Source organism: Anabrus simplex, chromosome 2 (assembly GCF_040414725.1).
Source record: "Anabrus simplex isolate iqAnaSimp1 chromosome 2, ASM4041472v1, whole genome shotgun sequence".
NCBI lineage: Eukaryota > Metazoa > Arthropoda > Insecta > Orthoptera > Tettigoniidae > Anabrus > Anabrus simplex.
In genome coordinates this window covers 1,005,571-1,029,493 of record NC_090266.1, presented here as the reverse complement: position 1 = coordinate 1,029,493, position 23,923 = coordinate 1,005,571, and the positions used below count along the sequence as shown (strand labels likewise).

Sequence of the window (23,923 nt, the reverse complement as noted above, 5' to 3'; positions counted from 1 at the left end):
ACTAAATGTTTTATCAACTTTTAACTTGTCACACATGGCTATATGTCCCGAGTATTAAAAATACCAAACTAAGCCTACAAACATATTACTATAACCTCAGCTGAACTGTATCACATATTCTAAGTGGAACACCATTTAACTAAATGTTTGAACACTTTAACTTGTCAAACATAGCTATATGTCTTGAGTGCCAAAACTCCATAGATTTACACCTATAAATATCTCTGCTATAGCTATAATATAACAGCAGGTTTTTAACACGTTATTTTAATTAGAAATTTTATAAGTGTACACCCTACAGGACTATGATTTTTCTTAAATCGTGATTTTTTACCTGGACATGTTCACACCTTTTTGTAGATAGATAATGTATAATTTTATATTCACTGTTATATCATACCTGAAGTATTGTAAGGTTTATTGTCCTCGATTAATTGTTCTTGGCTGATGATGACAGGTACACTGTCGAAACCGGTCCCGAGTGTATAAAAATGTGAAGGTTTAACTGTAACGTAAAACTGTCACATAATATAATGTATTGAAAAGGTGGAACTTATTGTACTTTTCTTTGATGTGACACCTACAGCTGTCGTCAAACCGCCGAAATATGACGTTTCTACGAAAATAGCTCAAATTATGACCTTATGGCAAAAAATTGCCAAAATATGCATTTATATGACAATAATGAAAATCACTTAATTGTGATGATAATCACCTGATTTGCACCAAAATCCAATCAGGCAAGAAAATAGGGACAAAGATGTTTATTTGTTTGTCTATTATTGCTATGGTATCATCAATGTAGCGATGCGAAAGACAGAATCCGGTGATATTATTAATTATCTTACTGTGTTCCAGATTATCTAAGCATATGTCAGCTAATATTCCAGATAACGGGTATCCCATTGCCAAACCTTCCTGTAATTTATAATAATATAAGAAATGTATTTTAACTCAACCTATTCAATACAGTACAAGATGTTAACATATTAGTTGAACATCATTAAAAATAGTTGAGACATGTTTCGCCCTTTCTGTGGGGCATCATCAGTCATACCAAATACCTCAAAATTCTACCAGATGTCTTGTTTGAAATTATAAAAATATGTTGCAAGAGTGAATACATTAAAAAACATTTACCAGAATGAATACTCCCCCTCCCACCATTCCTATCCTATCTCTACTATACGCACTCCAGTTCCATGAGAAAATTTCTGCATCCATTATACCATTTCTCAGCCATGATTCAACTCCTGTTACAATATCTGGTAAATATATATCTATTAAATTACTCAATTCTATTCCTCTCTTTACAATACTTCTACAGTTCAACACTAACAATTTTATGTCATCCCTACTTGATTTTCCGTTCCCTGTTCCCTTATCACCGCTCCCTAGGCCACCCCGTTTCCCTGAATGTACCTCCCTATTACCCTTCCAAACAAATTTCCTAACTTATACGTACCGCTGTGGTTTAAGTGAAGGCCATCTGAGCGCAGATCCCTATCTCCTACCCACCCATTAGGATCTAGTAATTTCACTCCCAGTTTCCCACATACCCACTCCATAGTCTCATTCAAATCCCCAATCACCCTCCAGTCAGTGTCCCTCCTTCTTATTGAAGGTGAAGTAATTGTTGTTTAAAACGAAACTGAGTAATTTTAGGCATTCATCAATTTCGATTTTACTTAATGTGCTATGTTTTGACAGATTGTTCTTTATGATGTTAATAGTATTGTTGATAGGAATATTTGTATACATGTTAGTAATTTCGAAAGAATATAAAACGTGGTTTGGTTGCAGACTGAATTTGTTTAGGGAATCGCAAAGTTCGATCGAGTTTTTTATGGTTTGGAATTGTGGAATTTGAAATGTTTTTTTAGGATTTTGTGTAGGAATTGAGAAGTTCTACAGGTAGGACTATTCATACTATTAAATATTGGTCGAATGGGGACCTCCTTTTTCATGAATTTTGGGTAATCTTACTGTAGGTAATTTTGGATTCATTATAGTTATTTTCTGATAAACTTGATCATTTAAAATGAAAGTAGAATTTTTAATACGGTTTTTTAAGTTGCGTTGTTTTGTTGTTTTTTGGATCTTTATTAATTATTGTACAGGTTTTATTTGAAAATAGTTTCTGTTTTATCTATGTAATCCTGCTTTTTCGTTATTTCTATGGTGTTGCTATTATGGATTTTGGATTTCAGGTTATGACTTTGTTTCGAGATGTTGTAGTTGTTGTTAGATGTCATCTCATTAATCAATGTTGGAAGTATCTTTTTTACTTCATAACGTAAGTCATTTTTGTTCCGGGGTTTCCCGTGGAACACAGAGGTGAAAGTAGGTGCCGGGGTGAATGGGTCTAACTACAATGTCAAGTATTGAATTTAAAACGTAATCTGAAGGTTATATTTTCAAAACACAAAATTCATCAATTTTACAGGTGCAAGTAGCAATCATTAAACAAGTCTAGGAAAGACAAGATTGGTGGTATAAACGGATCGTGGGCTTCAAGCCCTCACCTTACTTTTCCTGAGCTCCTGCCTCCTGCTTTGACACACACACACTTAGTAAGATGACGATCAATTGGCCGAGAAACGTAAAAATCCGCAGTTTATAAACCCTCGGGGAAAGTTTGAGACCATTTAAGATTAAACTAGTTACACCCTCTCGTGTTTATTGGTCAGTTTAAAAGTTACACTCAAAATAGAAGAAGAAGGAGACTGTGATTGGTAGAAAATTAATTACCGAAATTAGGGATTGGCTAGATTCAAAACTGGCAGAAATAAAAAGGAAATATGGCCAACCCAAAAATAAATGAACATCAATCAGTAAATAAAAACTTATGAATACAAAACTTCTTTGAATAATAGTCCTTATACCTCCCACCAGGGTGCATGATCATAGTTTTTTGGTAGAGTCATCTATGGGAGAATGTCCAAACTTCTTGATGAATGGCAAACAAAATAAGTAGAAATTTACAGAGTTCAGGAAACTTCACAATAACAAAATTACATCACATTTTAGTGGTGACATCTTCTGAGCAAATTTCTAAATAGGTGTACTTTTACTTTTACTGTTTCACCAATAGAGGAATTCTTTTAGGCGCTGGATTTAAATGTGCGACGTTGCGGTGTACCTCCCGGTACAATTTTGTTTGTCAATCGGAATTTGTTTATCAATATTAGTTTTGGTTTCAGCGATGGTAGTGATTATGTCCTCTGCTTTTTTGTGATTAGGCCAATTATGCCCTTATCTAATAGATTCTTCGCTTGATTACAGAAGGTTATGTTAGATAGATTAATTGTAGTGGAAATGTTAGTCAAATGGGAAGTGGACAGGGGCGGTTTCTCCATAAGGTTGCAGGTTTGCGCTACCCCCATTAATTTTTACGTTTATTTTAGGTAAAGTTTTATAATTTGGATTACTCAACTACTGTATTTTCGTTCAACAAGACAAACCTTTCAAGAGCAAATAAGACGGTGCTCTTAGATGTTCACTGCAGGAGCCAAGAGTTTGCAGGAGAGAGTCAACCTGAGGTAGGATGAAACCTTGGCTGCCAGAGGGGTGCGCGGGGAGAGGAAAACATAGGCGTGGCTTCTTATACATTGCTTAAATGGAGGTTTATCAACCTGGCTCCTCCTACCACGGCCGACTTGATGCATCGCTCTAGCTAGCTCCTTGCAGCGCAGCGAGGGATCCAGTCGGCCGTGTTCCTACGTAAGCAACTACTAGCAAATTCACTAGAGACCATTGGCGCTCAATGTGAGAGTCTGTTATTGAACAGGGATGTTACCTAGCGACATTCGATGGAAGTTCATCGGCTGGATCACGGTCGACTGGATCCCTCGCTGCGCTCACCTAGCTAGAGCGACGCATCAAGTCGGCCGTGGCTGGATATATAATTAATAGCTTTAAATTTGAAAATGAAAACCGCCACTTCTTTTAGTACAGTTGTGAGATTTGTTATGTGCGTACAAGCTAAGTAGCTTATTGATTTCACTGCGTAAACATTCGTGCCAGTGTGTGTTTTTATTATTGTGCGTTTTTTTAAGTTAGTGGTATTTTGCCCGATCATGAATCCACTGCAGTCTTTAATGTCTGGGCCGTTTCCGCAACGGACTGCTGAAGAAAAATCCGAGGTGAAACGAATGGGTAGGCCCACGCGGCGTTTAATTTCTAAACCAGATACAATACCGGAATTAGGCTATATCAAAGTGTTTCATTTCAATATGGTAAAAGAGTTCTTAAATGAAAAAATGTTACTGGGTTGTAGTAATATTCCTGAAAATAGAAATGTAAAATGTCTGTTTTATTTTCGATAATAAAAAGTCTTGTTGATGTACCTGGATTTGAAAATTAGCCTGTAATCATCTTGTATCAATGGTAAAAATTGTGCACCACTGAACTCTTAAACCACCAGCTGCGACTGGAAGTGGACACTTTATTGTTTGTATTTTGGTCAGATGTTTTGAGTTTGTTTTCTTGTAAACAAATTAATTTAGGGTTTTCTGTTTCCTATCTATTATGTATGATAGTTTAAGGTCAGTGTACCTTAAAAATGAACTCCATTCAAATAGAGATAATTTTTGTGAGATGGTCAAATGTGTCCTATATAATGTAAAATTAGTAAAGATTTCTTCTTGTATAATAGCTTGATTTTATTTTTTAACCATATGCTGTTTTTTCCTTTGAGGTACATTAGATTTTGAATGGGGAAGACCTTTTCTTTGTAAAGATTTGAGAAACTTAGGTACCAACTGTAATTTCAAGCAATCTTTAAGAATCATAATATCTCTAGAAATCTTGCCTATTTTAATTCTCAGATTCAAATACTTGTTAGGTTTTATCATTGCCTGGTTGGCAAACATCATTTTTGATCCATATGGATGATATTTGATTGAAATAATAACAATAAGTTAATTTATTAATTTGACCACCTAATCAATACAATAAATCTTGTCTTTGTTGAATTACATTGACATGTTAATTAAAATGGTACATGCTTCGCCTTACATATAGGCATCATCAGCCATGGGTTTAACCTTGAAATAAAATCAGGCACCTGATTTACATATAAATAAAATAAAACTAATTTATAAAAGCCTTGAAGGGACTTGAAACAAGATTAACATATGGTAAAAGACTAGTACAATGTTGGTTTTAAAGACTATGCTATGAGTGAGATGTTTACATTTGGTGAAAGTATTTGCAATAGTGACATTGGAAGACTACTATTGTAAGTAAAATGAATAAAGCAACAGTTTGTTATAGACAAGTGGTAAAATTGCTATAAAATGATGTTGACCGACTAGCGGTTAGAACTAGATAATAATGAGAATGACGATCAAAATCGTATTTTTTGAAACATAATGTTGAATAAAATAATGTTGAAAGATGGTCAGGCGACCTGTAATTATTTGTTTACGTAAGATAAAAGTCAAAAGTCAATAGCATATAGTGATGTTGTTGTTGATGATTAAGGTACACCTTAAACCATTAGATAAGAAACAGAAAACCGTAAACCATAAAATTTGTTTACAAGGAAAAAAACTCAAAACATCTGACCGAAATACAACCAATAAAGCGTCCACTTCCCATTTTACTAACATTTCCACTACAATTAATCTATCTAACACAACCTTCTGCATTGTTGGATGCGCTTGTGAACGGTTGGCTTTTGAGAGAGCTCTTGCATTATTGTAGTGATAAAGTAGTTAAAACCTATTGAAATTGTTTAAATTTTGTGTGTGTGTGTGTGTGTGTGTGTGTGTGTGTGCGTGCGTGTGTGTGTGTTTTTTTTCCATTTAGTGCTGTTTATATATTGATGTTTAGTGCTTGTTGATAGAAATTGGGAGTAGTGATATTTATTTGAATTTTATAGCAAGTAATTCTGTTGGTGTCAGTAGATTACCTTTTCTATGTTAAGTAGGCTAGCTAGGTGTACCTTGTTTCGAATTTAGGTTTAGGAAATACTTTAGGTAATAATATTAACTTTCAAAACAATACTTTTAAATATCTGTGGGTTCGTTTGTATAATACTTCCTAAGGCAGATGAGCATGAGGAGTTGTAACTCATTGTAACTTCCGCCGCAACTTTTCCGATATCTCGTATAGATATCCGTTCAAACTATCACTAATGTAATGATTTAATAAATTAAATAACACAATACATCTGTAAACTTCAATTTAAAAAGAAGTTAAAGAGAATAACAGTAATTTCACTTGATAATTACGGTACTCAACAGTTTTAGGATTGTTGACGATTCTATTAGAATTCCATTAGAATTGTTGATGACTGTTGCTATATGCACATGGTAGTTGTATAAATAAATACAAAATCAGCTGATTACTTTATTCTGATAATTTGTAGTCTTAGTTCCCTGCATACTTTGTACTTTCCACCTTCATTTCTTCATCGAGTAAAAGTTACTAATCAAATTCCCATATCCCAGTAATATTACAGTTCAAACCCCCGGCGTAGTTTTGACAGAAATTATTGTAGACAGCCTCTTATTTTTCAGCATTTAAAGACACTTTTATTCTCCGTCTTGCGTAGTAGGGAAAATAATAGTATTCCACCAGCGGTAAAAATTTATATAACCACATTTCAGCTGAGATTTGTAGTGTAGATACAGTATATTTAGATAGTAGGTTACCGTATCTTGCCTGCTATATTCGTGTGTATCTATTAGAGCATAGTACTAATAATAACCTGTCTAAGCATTTAGCTTTGTTGGTAATCTTTGAGTACAATAGTTCTTGCAAATTTCAGACTTGCGATTTCCATTTCTGTTTGTGCTTAGTAGTGACCTACGGTACCAGTATTGTAATTAGGATACGTCCGAACTTAATATACCCTATAGGGCATAAATAACACTGCATGGTCGATCTTACCTTCTTACCTGTTGTTTGATGAATGCGCCAGCCCAACTGCAGTCGGCAGGAAAAGGTCGTTTACAGGGTTCTTGTGAACGAGAGTAGGGAGATAAAAAAAAAAAAAAAAAAATTGTTCTATACGTATGCTAACGAAATGAGGAACACAAACGCATTTACTAATATTTTGAGCCAAAGTTGTGTATTCTTAAACCAACATTTTCTTTTCTTTTATATTACAATTGATTGCACTAATAGTGCTAAAATGGATGCCCCAAAGGCTCACATCATAAATCCAAAGATAAACATAAAAAAAAAAATATACACTAGCTGGTTGATGTCGTGCGGAAGACGATAAGTGAACCAAGGAAACAAATGTGTTCTTACACGGAACAGCATCGCTGTACCTACAAATAAAGTATATGATGCCAGGGTGAGAAATTGTCCTGCAGAAATAAAGCCACTAAAAAGTCCCCACACATATTTGGGAACTGCATACAACAAAATAATAAGTTTAAATCTACGACTACAGGCATATCCTTTCCTATCTCGCATGACATATCCAATGGATGCGCACCTAGGTTCATAAACAAACGTTATATACAAAATGTACTGATTAAGCTAGTTTTCTTAGTGCCCAGTTTCTACCTAACGCACCACAATTAACAAACAAAATAAAGAAAGTAAGAGAGAAAGAAAGAATGAATGAATGAAACCGCCGTCGCATGCCTGTCTCGCCTGCGAGAAAGAATTCCTTTTAAAAATGGCGGCGAGGCTCCCTGCTGTGCAGGCAGGGGAAACGACCTCCAAGACTTGGCCGTGAAACGCACCCTCACAACAAACAAAAAATAAAAACATAGCCTAGTTTCCAAGCGTGCAGAGCTCTGCTCTTACTTCAACCTTTTTTTCTACACATGACGAAGATCGCCACATAATGAGTGAGGAATCACATACATTTCTTTAACTGTCCAACACCCGTGACAGACCACCCTGGGTCTCGATTATACCATATAGAGTATCACACTCTGTTATACACATCAACCTCGCCGTCAACCTAATGCGACGTGTCCTATTAACCCTCAAGTCGAGGGTTCAAACCTTTACTAGGCAGAGTATGAGGGGTCGCAGATATTCGTGACATAGCCAACGGTGTAGTTTCATTCCACACACAGTTGATCAAACACAATACGAACATGAAGTAAAACATTTCAATCCGGGCAGCATGCATGCTCTACGTTATGCAGACAGATTTCCTTCCCAACATAATGGTACTCTATCATTAATAACCCATAATTACAAGCAGATATCGTCAGATGCTGGGCAATAAGAAACATTGATCTAAGCTCGTAATTAAGCTTCCCTACGACTATGTGTACAGCAACACAATCATTTAAACTACCTTAATCCTTGCTTTCTATAAAAATAAATAAAAATGTATATGCCTTACCCTAAAATATATAAAGAAATATACCTCAATAAATGGCCTAATGGGCCGTAATCATATTCCCTACTATATTTACAAATTAATCACTGTATTTCTGCATAACAACCCCCCGACCCTACACATATATATTAATTATAGTTCACTTATCTATCATCTTGGAGACCTCTTCCTCACCGTCCACGTTGACTGTGAATGCTTAACCAGTCATGGCGGCAGCGTTGTCCCAGATCGATCCCTTAGGTCCAGTCTTCCAGTGTTCCATGTTCATGACGTCTTCTTCCGCCTGGGTGGCCCGTTGGTCGTCTTCTTGGGGTCGTGGACGGCAGTTCGTAACACCAGTCTCCTGCACACCTCACCGCTCTTCACTAAAATAAAAGACTCAGTTTATTCACAGCACACCACCTCCCGATCTATTTATTCCCTTTGACATGGGAATCAGTCCTGGATATCTGGAATCTCGAAACTGACTTTACTATTCCTGCTCCACTAATCTAGTCTTCTACATCTGACCGGAATAATACCAACTATCCTAGCTTATTGTTATTGGCGTTCCTTCGCCCGTCGCCAGTCCTCTCTCATCACCTCATAATGAAAGTCTACACAAGTAGCACTCTTTGCGTCACATACTTAAACCCTCGCGGTCTCACCGCACACGTCTACATATTGTCATTTACTTAAATTGCTACCGGGAATTTTACAAATCTCGAAGCTACTTAATCAAATTATCGTCACAACACTTATTAGTCACAATCTTTGTCTTAGACAAAGGTTTCTGGCGCGAATATCAGCAGAGACGCGACGCGCACGGACAGCGATCTTATCATGGACTGAACACCTCCTTCCACCTTTCTCTGCTCTTATAGAATCCAGGAACCCACGCGACGCGCTGGGAAGTCCCGGAAAACAACTTGAGATTTGCATGTGGCCTCGAAACATTTTCTCACGGTAGTTGGCCTCCCACGTAGTTATTTATTCGATTATATATTAATAGACTTTAATGTACCTATGGCTTCATAAAATTCTGGCACTGATTTCCCTTCTTTTACTTTCCTGGGAAACCTTCAAATATAGGAATTATGACTCAATTTCCGTAATGTGGTGAGCCTGTCTGTTCCCGCTGAAAATCTCTGTTAAGATGGCAGGTCTCTCCCCCAAACAAAATCCCATCTCTCTTTCTTTCTTCCTCACATATTCTTTCTTCGTCACACATGACCATGCCTTGCCTCGGGAATCCCCTTCAGTTCCCGCGCTTGGTATAGCATCACGCCTTTGCGGTTAGCGTCCTGCTGTGCATTATTTTATCAGCGTCAAATATCCATTCTTATAACTAACGGAATGGTACAGTAGTTTAAAATTATTGTAGTGTACTGTACAGTAGTATACGAGTAATATCTTATTAGAATTTTGCGTGCTTATTTTAATACTATAAAATATTTGTGTAGTCCCGGTATAGTAGAGGTACCTTTTCAATACAATAAAAATATAGTACAAACTTACATATTTATTATGATGTTTATATGGTACATGTTTCGCTCCTTTTCGTGAGCATCATCAGCCAAACTATCATTAATCTAAGATTGCATAAGATCATAAAACAATTCTTTTGGTTCAAGATTGCTCCTATAAAACTAATTGATAATCTTATAACATTTTAAAAGTCACACAACAATAAAAAAGCTATGTCTTAAGCTAACACTTTTGTCTAAAATCTTCTTCAGTCTAACATTTTATTGCCGAAACTCATCTGGTGAACATCTTTTTAAAATTATTTAAAATAAGAATAAAATAAAAATCTTTTGAGATCTGGCTAGTTGTGTTGATTCCTGTTGCTTAACTTGTATAATTGTCATTAAAACTTTATAACAGTATTGAATATTTTCTGCAGTTGATAATTGTCAATATGGTCGATAGACTTGTTCTCGTTGCTGGAGTAACACTTATAAATGCATTGGTATTAATTTATATTATCAATGGGGTAAAATTGTTCGTGAACAGACTTGTTGATGAAACACTTTCTGATGTGATATTGGATTTTAAATGTTCTGGAACGTTCCATAATGGCTCGTTGGTATATCTGTAATGAATGATAAAAATTATATGTTTAAGGTTTTGATTGTATTTCTGTAAAACATCTTATTGGAAGAATTGTCACTTACTTTTCTTTTCTGCTGTGTATTTGTTTGGTGTTACTCCTAGCCTCTTGAGAACTACTTGTTGTCCTGTTTGCACTTCTTGTGTTGTATGAGTGAGTGTGGATGAGTTTACGTTTTGGCAGGGAGGGGGAAGATGAAGTTAAGGTAGGCGGCATATTGCCTTCAAGACCCAAAACACGAACCGAAACGTTTTCTTCAACCACAATAAAGTTAATATAAATAGTAATCAATATCAAGGATCTGGAATATATAGGCTCACGTGCGCAGAGTGCAATTTTTCATACGTTGGCCAGACTGGCCGAAGCTTTATAATAAGATATCTCGAACATGTAAATGCAGCCAAACACAGGAAACATTCTGCAATGAGTACACACATTCAAGAAACTGGACACAGTTTTACAACTATTGAAAGGGATTTAAAAATCTTAAGAAGAGTAGAAAAAGGAAAAGAAATGACGGAATCGGAAAACATATACATTCATTTAGATCAACAATACAATAAAAATAAAAACCTAAATGACAAAATAGAAATAAAGAATCCCATCTTATTACAATTACCGGAACTAATACAAATACTCAAGTCAGATATAAATAAATTCTATAAACATTTTAATCCGATAAAAGTTAATGGCTTATTGACACAAACAAACTCAACTCCTCCCCTCACTTCTCCTACACTATCCCCTCCACAGTCTACTGCAACTATCAATACGCCGCCTACCTTAACTTCACCTTCCCCCTCCCTGCCAAAACGTAAACTCATCCACACTCACTCATACAACACAAGAAGTGCAAACAGGACAACAAGTAGTTCTCAAGAGGGTAGGAGTAACACCAAACAAATACACAGCAGAAAAGAAAAGTAAGTGACAATTCTTCCAATAAGATGTTTTATAGAAATACAATCAAAACCTTAAACATATAATTTTTATCTTTCATTACAGATATACGAACGAGCCATTATGTAACGTTCGAGAACATTTAAAATCCAATATCACATCAGAAAGTGTTTCATCAACAAGTTTGTTCACGAACAATTTTATCCCATTGATAATATAAATTAATACCAATACATTTATAAGTGTTACTCCAGCAACGAGAACAAGTCTATCAACCATATTGACAATTATCAACTGCAGAAAATATTCAATACTGTTATGAAGTTTTAATGACAATTATACAAGTTAAGCAACAGGAATCAACACAACTAGCCAGATCTCAAAAGTTTTTTATTTTATTCTTATTTTAAACAATTTTAAAAAGATGTTCACCAGATGAGTTTCAGCAATAAAATGTTAGACTGAAGAAGATTTTAGACAAAAGTGTTAGCTTAAGACATAGCTTTTTTATTGTTGTGTGACTTTTAAAATGTTATAAGATTATCAATTAGTTTTATAGGAGCAATCTTGAACCAAAAGAATTGTTTTATGATCTTATACAATCTTAGATTAATGATAGTTTGGCTGATGATGCTCACGAAAAGGAGCGAAACATGTACCATATAAACATAAAGTTTGTACTATATTTTTATGGTATTAAAAAGGTGGCAATTGGCAAAACTAAAGGAATTGTATCACAAGTAGATCTTCAATACGGACAAGGAAAATGAAGTTTATAACCTGCAATAGTCGAGGTATCCGTAGAAACTCTCTTACTAAAAATTCTGTAGTTGTAATTAGGATAGGCTTAATTGTAGTTTAGAATTGTGTAATACTTGTGTATTCCTTTCGGTATTCGGTAATTAACAGCAGTTTTTATCCTGTTAGGGTGTTGTAGGATAAAAATAGTGTACGACTTAGTAGTATTGTAGTGTTGTCGTATATTAATTACCTTATTGTCGTGTGATCTTTGAGTACTATCGCAGACAATATATCTCTCCGTTCATTGCTTTTGGATATAAGTTATTTTATTTTTAATTTTATTTCCATTTTTTTATGTAAAGAAAGGCTAAGGAGTGCAAGTGTCGGAACTGTGGGTGTGGCGAGGCATTGAGGAGTATGAGGGAGGAGTTGGAGAGTTTGCGGGAGATAATTAGGATTCTCACAGAAGACAGAAGGGAAGGTAGGCCTCCCTCAAACAATGTACATGTTACAGCAGGTGTAAAAGAGGATGGGAAGGAAAGGGGGGAGTTGTAGAAGACAGGCGGTCTAATGTTCTAAGTGGAAGGAGATTGCAGGCTAAGGGCTCTATTCACGATTAGAATTCAGGACAGGTGTCCGTGCGAAATTGGTACGAGCCACTCCAGGTAGAGCAACAGAGGGAAGATGAGGAGCAGGGAACTGTTGCTGAGATGTGTTGAAGTAGGAGGAAGGGAAAGGTAGGAAAGGGAAATATAGAGTAGAGGCTAGGAAAAGACTGGTGTAACAGGGTCATGGAAGGGAGAAAAGTATCTTCTGCAGCTGTCAGGAAAGATAGGTTTGACCAGGTGGGGAGGGGGTCAAATGAGGTGGGTAGGTTTGAGGATGTGGTCATAGGGAATTCCATCGTTCGACATGTGGGGTGTGTGGAGGAAAGGGAATCAGGGTAGAGTGTTACCCAGGAACTAGGTTGAGGCAGATGTTGGGGAAAGTAGAAGAGAGGGAGGACGGGAAGGAGAAGGTGGTAGTGTTTCACGTTGTAGGGACAACGTAAGGCAAGCTGATATAAGTACCAACATAGTTGGGGATGTGTGGGATGTGGTAAATGCAGCACGGGTGAAATTTAAGGAAGCGGAGATTATTATCAGTGGAATACTGTGTAGGGGGATACTGAATGGAGGGTGATTGGGGATTTAAATGAGACTATGGAGTGGGAATGTGGGAAACTGGGAGTGAAATTTCTAGATCCTAATTGGTGGGTAGGAGATAGGGATCTGCGCTCAGATGGCCTTCACTTCAACAGCAGTGGTACGTATAAGTTAGGAAACTTGTTTGGAAGGATAATAGGGATTTACATTCAGGGAAACAGGGTTGTCTAGGAAGCGGTGACAAGGGTACAGAGATCTGGAAGTCAAGTAGGGATGATATAAAATGGTTAGTGTTGCACTGTAGAAGTAACGAAAGGAATATAATTAATAACTTAATAGATATATATATATATATATATATATATATATATACCAGATATTGTAATAGGAGTTGAATCATGGCTGAGAAATGATATAATGGATGAAGAAATTTTCTCATGGAACTGGAGAGTGTAGGATGCTAAATGGTTTATTTTGTCACCTATTCAATACATATAAATTTTTGCATTTAGGAATTGATTATTAATTCCACTTGAGACATGTTTCGTCCTTCATTGAGGGCATCTTCAGTCAAATCACCTCCTCAAGACAAAAATCAGGTACTTGATTAGTATTTAACATGCACACATTAGTATACATTACAATGGGAAAATTAAGTACGAGAAACACTTGTACGATGGTGATAGTTGACAATATAAGTTTATAGACTAAGTAGTCGGCACCAATGCGTAAAATTACTGGGTAATTTTAGCAGAGCTAGTAGTCGTGCTCCAAAGAATAATTGACGCACTCATAGGAAATTATAAGGCTTTTAGAAATTATTTACATTATAACAGTCAGGGAAGAAACGGTATAGTGCTCGGCGTCAATGTTTGTAACAAAAATCACTGTCAATGGTTGATAACTGTACAGTAAATTTACATTATCCAATTGAACATTTGAGAATTTACAGTTTATATACATATTTACAAGAGAGCCACTTGGTGAGCAAGGATATAACAATGTCTAGCACCAAGTGCGTCCCGTTGTTTTAATCGTTGGAAGACTATTGCAGCATTGACATATCAGAAATATGCAGTTGGTTTAATCTTATTATATGATCACACGGGGCAGGGAAAATATTCCATAGCCAAATGAGGTTCTATAGGCATCAAACTGAAAGTTATATGGTTGAAGTCCCGGGTTCGGTACGGTGAACTTAGTCAGCGTGGACGGAGACTCATTGGGTGTCACTGAGTAAACGGTGCATTTGAATGGCAACAATGATGGCAGTTATTTGTAGGTAATTGTATTATTGGGAATATGTTGCGGGTTGAATCTTTCGCTTTTACTTTAGTTAACTCCTTGTAGCTTGGAATGTTATATGAAAACATCGGTGTGAGATGCCAGTGTGACTTAAATTGATATTATTACGTAAATGAAAGTATGAAGGACTCGGGACGAAGTTACTGTTTTTGTTGCTGGTCTGGTGAAATAGAATGGAGTTGCTTATGCTATGAACTGCAGTGGAGAGATTAGAATGTATAACTACAGAGTCAGAGCGTTGTAGCTTCTCATTCTGTCTGCGAAGAGGAGCCGTAATGTCAGGCCATGTTCGTGCCTGTGTGCGCTGGATTCCAGCATGTTGTTGGAAGTTGTGTTGTATGAAGTGGAAGTTATCTGTAATCGAGATATTATTATTAATTGGTGTGTAGGAAATGATCATGGTAAGTAATGAAGAGTAAATATTATGTTACACACCTGATGTGTCGCTGAGAGGCTATTTGTTGGTGAGTGTTGGTTGACTATGAAGGAGGCTCAGTCGGTAATACGCACGTGTGGTTGGCAATGGCGGCGGGAGGGGGTGGGGAGCATTGGGAGGGAGGAGCATGGGCGGAGTTCATGCGCAGAGGTGAGTTGACGGGAAGGAGGAAGGTAGAGTGGAGGGGTGAGCTTGTAATGTGTTGGGAGCGTTGATTGATAAGGTGTTGGTTTGTAAAAAGAGGGGGGGGGGGGGATGTATGGACTCAAAAATTACCATCTGAAACACAACAACACCCAACACATGCAAATAACATTCAACCGCATTAATAAAAACACATCAAACATCCACGTAATTTTTGAGTCCATACATCTCCCCCCTCCCTCTTTTTACAAACCAACCCCTGATCAATCAACGCTCCCAACACATTACAAGCTCACCCCTCCACTCTACCTTCCTCCTTCCCGTCAACTCACCTCTGCGCATGAACTCCGCCCATGCTCCTCCCTCCCAAAGCTCCCCACCCCCTCCCGCCGCCATTGCCAACCACACGTGCGTATTACCGACTGAGCCTCCTTCATAGTCAACCAACACTCACCAACAAATAGCCTCTCAGCGACACATCAGGTATGTAACATAACATTTACTCTTCATTACTTACCATGATCATTTCCTACACACCAATTAATAATAATATCTCGATTACAGATAACTTCCACTTCATACAACACAACTTCCAACAACATGCTAGAATCCAGCGCACACCGGCACGAACATGGCCTGACATTACGGCTCCTCTTCGCAGACAGAATGAGAAGCTAGAACGCTCTGACTCTGTAGTTATACATTCTAATCTCTCCACTGCAGTTCATAGCATAAGCAACTCCATTCTATTTCACCAGACCAGCAACAAAAACAGTAACTTCGTCCCGAGTCCTTCATACTTTCATTTACGTAATAATATCAATTTAAGTCTCACTGGCATCTCACACCGATGTTTCCACATAACATTCAAAGCTACAAGGAGTTAACTAAAGTAAAAGCGAAAGATTCAACCCGCAACATATTCCCAATAATACAATTACCTACAAATAACTGCCATCATTGTTGCCATTCAAATGCACCGTTTACTCAGTGACACCCAATGAGTCTCCGTCCACGCTGACTAAGTTCACCGTACCGAACCCGGGACTTCAACCATATAACTTTCAGTTTGATGCCTATAGAACCTCATTTGGCTATGGAATATTTACCCTGCCCCGTGTGATCATATAATAAGATTAAACCATCTGCATATTTCTGATATATCAATGCTGCATTCGTCTTCCAACGATTAAAACAACGGGACGCACTTGGTGCTAGACATTGTTATATCCTTGCTCACCAAGTGGCTCTCTTGTAAATATGTATATAAACTGTAAATTCTCAAATGTTCAATTGGATAATGTAAATTTACTGTACAGTTATCAACCATTGACAGTAATTTTTGTTACAAACATTGACGCTGAGCACTATACCCTTTCTCTCCTGACTGTTATAATGTAAATAATTTGTAAAAACGTTATAATTTCCTATGAGTGCGTCAATTATTCTTTGGAGCACCACTGCTAGCTCTGCTAAAATTACCCAGTAATTTTACGCATTGGTGCCGACTACTTAGTCTATAAACTTATATTGTCAACTATCACCATCGTACAAGTGTTTCTCGTACTTAATTTTCCCATTGTAATGTATACTAATGTGTGCATGTTAAATACTAATCAGGTACCTGATTTCTGCCTTGAGGAGGTGATTTGACTGATGATGCCCTCAATGAAGGGCGAAACATGTCTCAAGTGGAATTAATAATAAATTCCTAAATGTAAAAATTTGTATGTATTGAATAGGTGACAAAATAAACCATTTAGCATCCTACATTAGTATCTTCAATACGGATAACAATGATTTTTATCACTTGCAACTGGAGAGTGTACCGTAGAGATAGGATGGGAATGGTGGGAGGGGGAGTATTCATTCTGGTGAAAGAAGAATTTGTAAGCTATGAAAAAGTTAAAGATGAAAAACATGAAATTCTACGTATAAGGCGTATTTCTAAAGATAATAGGCAACTTGATGTCTTTGGAGTGTACAGACTGGGAAAGAGTAGTGCTGACATGGATTCAGAATTATTTGATAAGATAACCAGCTATGTGGGAAACGACATGGAAAGAAAACTGATTGTAGCAGAAGATCTGAATTTGCAAGATCTGAATTTACCAAATGTCAATTGGGAAGGAAATCCGAACGACAGGAAGCCTGATGACCAACAAATGGCAAATAAGCTAATATGGGAAGGACAGCTGATTCAGAAAGTAATGGAACCAACTAGAGGGAAAAATATGCTGGACGTGGTGTTGATAAAATCAGATACGCTCTATAGAGAAACCGAAGTAATAGATGGCATTAGTGATCATGAAGCTGTTTTTGTCGTAGTTAAAAATAAATGTGATAGAAAGGAAGGTCTTAAAAGTAGGACTATTACGCAGTACCATATGGCTGATAAGGCAGGCATGAGGCAGTTTCTAAAATGTAAATATGATCGGTGGAAGACGTTAAATAAAAATGTAAACAGACTCTGGGATGGGTTTAAAGAAATTGTTGAGGAATGTGAAAGCAGGTTTGTACCTTTAAAGGTGGTAAGGAATGGTAAAGACCCACCTTATTATAATCTATGTATATATAATAACTTGTCCTGACTGACTGACTGACTGATTCATCATCGCCGAGCCAAAACTGCTGGACGTAAATAAATGAAATTTTGGGGATATATTCATATTAAGATGTAGGTGCTCGCTAAGAGAGGATTTTGGGATATTCCGTCGCTAAGGGGGGTGAAATTTTAAAATGAGTGTATCTATATCTCAAAACGTTAAAAGTTTTTTTTTTTTTTTGCTATTTGTTTTACGTCGCACCGACACAGATATGTCTTATGGCGACGATGGGATGGGAAAGGCTTAGGAAGTGGAAGGAAGCGGCCGTGGCCTTAATTAAGGTACAGCCCCGGCATTTGCCTGGTGTGAAAATGGGAAACCACGGAAAACCATCATCAGGGCTGCCGGCAGTGGGGCTCGAACCCACAATCTCCCGAATCCTGGATACTGGCCGCACTTAAGCGACTGCAGCTATCGAGCTCGATCGTTAAAAGTTTACAGTTGTAAACATTGGTGTTTAGAATCTTCTTTAAAAATAAGGAAACAGGTATTTTTTTGTTGTCAGAAAATTCCAATAGGAGGGGTGAAAAGGGTGAAGAAGGGGTTGAATGCTTGTAATCAGGATACCGGTACTTATATATCAGAAACTGAAGATATTACAGACCTGAAAATTGGTACTTTTGATCTCTTTTAAAAATAAAGAAACACGTATTTTTTTGTTTTTGGAAAAGCCAATTAATGGGAGGGTGGAAAGGGGGGCGAATTTTTAAAATGTGTGCATCTATAATTCAAAACTTTTAAAGTTTACAGATGTAAAAATTGGTATTTGGAATCTTCCTTAAAAATAAAGAAACATGTATTTCTTGTGTTCGGAAAATCCCAATAGGTGGGGTGAAAAGGGGGTTGAATGCCATTATTGAGATACTTATATCTCAGAAACTGAAGATATTACAGACCTGAAAATTGGTGTTTGGGATCTCCTTTAAAAATAAAGAAACACGTGTTTTTGGAAAATCCAATTAATGGGGTGTGAAAATGGGGTGAATTTTTAAAATGAGTGTATCTATGTCTCAAAACTTTTAAAGTTTATAGATGTAAAAATTGGTATTTAGAATCTCCTTTAGAAATAAAGAAACACATATTTTTTGTTTTCAGAAAATCTCAATAGGAAGGGTGGAAAAGGGTGAAAAAGGGATTGAAAGCCTTTAATGAGGCTACTTATATTTCAGAACCTGAAGATATTACAGACCTGAAAATTGGTATTTGGAATCTACTTTAAAAATAAAGAAACAAGTATTTTTTCGTTTTTGGAAAATCCAAATAATGGGGGGTGAAAAGGGGGGTGAATTTTTAAAATGAGTGTGTCTACATCTTAAAACTTTAAAAGTTTACAGATGTAAAAATTGGTATTTTTAATCTCCTTTAAAACTAAAGGAACACGTATTTTTTTTTGTTTTCTGTAAATCCCAATAGGAGGGGTGTAAAAGGGTGAATAATGGGTTGAATGCCTTTAATGAGGAATCATATATCTCAGAAACTGAAGATATTACAGAACTGAAAATTTGTATATGGGATCTCCTTTAACAATAAAGAAACACGCCTTTTTTTGTTTTTGGAAAATCCAGTTAATGGCGGTTAAACAGGAGTGACAAATTAGGGTGAATTTTTTGAAAGACTATATCTACAGAATATCTGGGAAACGTAAAATGTTACAGACGTAAAATGTGGGTATTTGGAATTTTCTGTAAATATAAAGAAACATAGGTGATTTGCTTTTGGAAATTCCACTTAATGGAAACTAAAAAGGGGTGAAATTTTAAAATAAGAATTTCTACAGTATACCTAAAAAAACTTAACATGTTACAGAAGTGAAAAATGATATTTTTTATTTCTATTAAAAATAAAGAAACGTGTATTTTTAGTTTTCGGAAATACCACTTTGGTGGAGGGGGGGGGGGGTAAAAGTGACTGAACATGGTGTTGAATTATTTTAATTAGGCTACTGATATCTCAAAAATGAAGATGGTGCAGACGTGAAAATTGGTATTTGGATCTCCTTTAAAAACAAAGAAAAACGCGTTTTGGGGGGAAAACCATCTTTGGGGGGTTGGGAGTGAAAAGGAATTGAATTCCTTTCATGAGGACACACAAATCAAAAACTGAAAAAGTTAGAGTCGTGATAATTGGTATTTAGAAGATCCTTTACTATTAAAGAAACAAGTATTTTTTGCCGGAAAAGTCACTTGGGGGAAGAGGAGTGTGAAAGGAAGTGAAAGAAGGTGAATTATTATTATGGGGATACTTATATCTCAAAACTGAAGGTAATAGACGTGAACATTGGTGTTTGGAATCTCCTTTAAACATAAAGAAACACGCCTTCTTTTAACTTTTGGGGGGGGGGGGTAAATAAATTTAACGGCAGTGGGGTGTAAAAGGAGGTGAGACAAATTGATTTTACTGTTCTTAATGTACTTATAAGGAGGCTCCGTTGCTCAGGTGGCAACGCGCCGGCTTCTCACAGCTGGGTTCCGTGGTTCAAATCCCGGTCACTCCATGTGACGTTCGTGCTGAAAAAAACGGAGGCGGGACAGGTTTTTCTCTGGATACTCTGGTTTTCCATGTCATCATTCATTGCAGCAACACTGTCCAATATTTCATTTCATTTGTCATTCATCGATCATTGCCCCAGAGGAGTGCTTCGACAGCCGGCACAATTCCTATTGTCGCCGCGTGATGGGGCTTTGTTCATTCCATTCCTGACCCTGTTGAATGACTGGAAACAGGCTGTAGATTTTCGATGTACTTATTCTGATCATAATCCGATCATTTTTAATCTTACCTGGGTTCGTTTTCAACAGCCATCTTTTCCTTCGGAGAACGTTCTTAGATTACAGTAGACTCGCCTGGCATGTAAATAAAAATTTTAACACATTTGAAGTAAACGATAAGAATGAAATTGACCGTCAAATTGTTCACCACTATAATAAGGTCAATAATGCATGGAAGTATGTCATTCGTATCGCCAGAAATCCCGCACACTTGACTACACGCGACAAGTGTGCTGGTCACATTGTCAACAATGACAATGGCAGCAGATGTAATTTACTGCCAAGTAGCGGTCTTGCATCTTGCTGTGGCGTCCAGAACATCTAATAATAATAATAATAATAATAATAATAATAATAATAATAATAATGTTCTGGACCGTCGTCAAATTGTGCGGACCACACTGGAAACGGGTCCTGGCCTGGTAATGACTACGAATACAGTCCGGCCGCAGGTTCAGTACCGCCAAGGCACCCAAGACGACACCACGCCGGATCTCCTTCAGGATTTGATCCAAACTAAAAATGCTTATAGGAAAAGATGGCAAAGATTTAGGGACCCAACTGACCGCATGGAATACCTGGACCTAGCCCGCGAAGTACGAAATCGATTCCTGCAAAGAAAGATTAAAAAATGTGGGGAACTTTGCCGTAATCTCTCAAAAAACGTGTCAGATCGCAAATTTTGGTGGATTCTCTCGGACAACGAGTCAGATCGCGAATTTCGGAGGATTATATATAAAACGTTAAGCATTCAATTATAAATTTCAGTATAATACCGTAGCGAAGCACGGGTATCTTGCTAGTAGAGAAATAAAGAGACTAAGACGGAGGTGCAGATTGGAAAGGGAGTTAGAAATGGCTGTGGAAATAGGGAGAAATTGAAGGAACTTACTAGGAAATTGAATCTAAAAGAAAGCAGTTAAGGAAAACATGATGGCAAGCATAATTGGCAGTCATACAAATATTAGTGAAAAATGGAAGTGTATGTATAGGAATTTTAAGGCAGAAACAGGTTCCAAGAAGGACATTCCAGAGATAATTAATGAACAGGGGGAGTGTGTATGTGATGATCTTCAAAAAGGCAGAAGTATTCAGTCGGTTACAAGGATAAGGTCCAGATAGAGGAGGAGACTAATGCTAAAGAAGTATTAAAATTTACGTATGATAATGACATTTACAAGGAGATACAAAAGTTTAAAACTCGAAAAGCAGCTGGAATTGAAAAGATTTCTGGGGATATACTAAAGGCAATGGGTTGGGTTATAGTACCTTAGCTGAAGTACTTATTTGATTATTGTTTGGTTGAAGGAGCCATACCAAATGAATGGAGAGTTGCTATAGTAGCCCCTGTGTATAGACCAATCAACTTAATGAGAATAACATCATAACATTCGCCTTTTCTCTTAGCCAATCTTTTAATGTCGGAATATAAACAAAATTTACCCTCAAGTTTTCAATCATTTAGCCTATTGAAAACCTACGTTGACAACTGCCCCAGCAAATATATGCTGACCTTTATAACAAAGAGGATCCACTTCAGTACCAGACATGTGATGTTTTTAGAACTTTATATTGACACAAATTTTCCTTTAGATAAGATTTTAAATTAGTTTACAAAAATTTTAGCACGTGTTGTACATATTATGTCCCAACATCCTGTTTTATAACCACTATTCTGTAAAGTTAATATAATAAGAAATCAGAGTTTTACAAATTATAAAGTGTCATTGTCCTCTAAACAGTGATTGTTTTAAGACTAAATTAACATGGCTGATGATGCCCAATAAGAAGGGCGAAACATGTCCCCATAATATTTAGATTTTCTGTGTCTAATTAACCAAATAATGTGGTACTGATTGTATTGAATAGGTGGAACAATAAATGTACTCCTTTTGTAAACTAAGTGACATACCACTCAGTCTAGCAGCTTGTCTCCTTTCTCCCAGGTCTTCCCAGCCCAGACTTTGCAACATTTTTGTAACGCTACTCTTTTGTCGGAAATCATCCAGAACATATCAAGCTGCTTTTCTTTAGATTTTTTCCAGTTCTTGAATCAAGTAATCCTGGTGAGGGTACCATACAATGGAACCGTACTCTAGTTGGGATCTTACCAGAGACTTATAAGCCCTCTCCTTTACATCCTTACTACAACCCCTAAACACCCTCATAACCGTGTGCAGAGATCTGTATCCCTTATTTACAATCCCATTTATTTGATTACCCCAATAAAGATCTTTACTTATATTAACACCTAGGTACATACAATGCTCCCCAAAAGGAACTTTCACTCCATCAATGCAGTAATTAAAACTGAGAAGACTTTTCCTATTTGTGAAACTCACAAGCTGACTTTTAATACTGTTTATCAACATACCATTGCCTCCTGTCCATCTCACAACATTATCGAGGTCTCGTTGCAGTTGCTCACAATCTTGTAACTTATTTATTACCGGTACTCAATACAGAATAACATCATCCGCAAAAAGCCTTACCTCTGATTCCACTCCTTTATTCAAATAATTTATATATATAAGAACACATAAAGGTCCAATAATGCTGCCTTGAGGAATTCCCCTCATTAATTATTACATGGTCAGATAAAGCTTCGCCTACTCTAATTCTCTGAGATCTATTTTTCTAGAAATATAGTAACCCATTCACACACTCTTTTGTCTAGTCCAATTGCACTCATTTTTGCCAGTAGTCTTCCATTATCCACCCTATCAAGTGCTTTAGACAGGTCAATCGCGATACAGTCCATTTGACATCCAGAATCAAAGATATCTGCTATATCTTGCTGGAATCCTACAAGTTGAGCTTCAGCGGAATAACCTTTCCTAAAACCGAACTGCCTTCTATCGAACCAGTTATTAATTTCACAAACATATTTAATATAATCAGAAAGAATGCCTTCCCAAAGCTTACATGCAATGCATGTCAAACTTACTGGCCTGTAATTTTCATCTTTATGTCAATTCACCCTTCCTGTATATACAGGGGCTACTATAGCAACTGTCCATTCATTTGGTATAGCTCCTTCAACCAAACAGTAATTAAATAAGTACTTCAGATATGGTACTATATCCAAACCCATTATCTTTAGTATATCCCCAGAAATCTGATCAATTCCAGGTGCTTTTCTAGTTCCCAACTTTTGTATCTTATTGTAGATATCATTGCTATCATATGTAAATTTTAATACTTCTTTAGCATTAGTCACCTTTACATACTGCTGATTGAATACTTCTGCATTTTGAAGATCCCCACATACATACTCTCCTTGTTCATTAATTATTCCTGGAATGTCCTTCTTGGAACCTGCTTCTGCCTTAAAATACCTATACATACCCTTCCATTTTTCACTACAATTTGTATGACTGCCAATTATGCTTGCTATCATGTTATCCTTAGCTGCCTTCATTGCTAGATTCAATGTCCTCGTAAGTTCCTTCAATTTCTCCTT

General features: G+C 36.8%; 1 protein-coding gene across 1 annotated transcript in view; it reads left to right on the top strand.

The window, feature by feature from the left end:
* yata (N-terminal kinase-like protein yata) overlaps positions 1 to 23,923 on the top strand; it is an 882,319-nt gene that overhangs the window by 742,901 nt on the left and 115,495 nt on the right. The gene's annotated exons all lie outside the window — the stretch shown is intronic.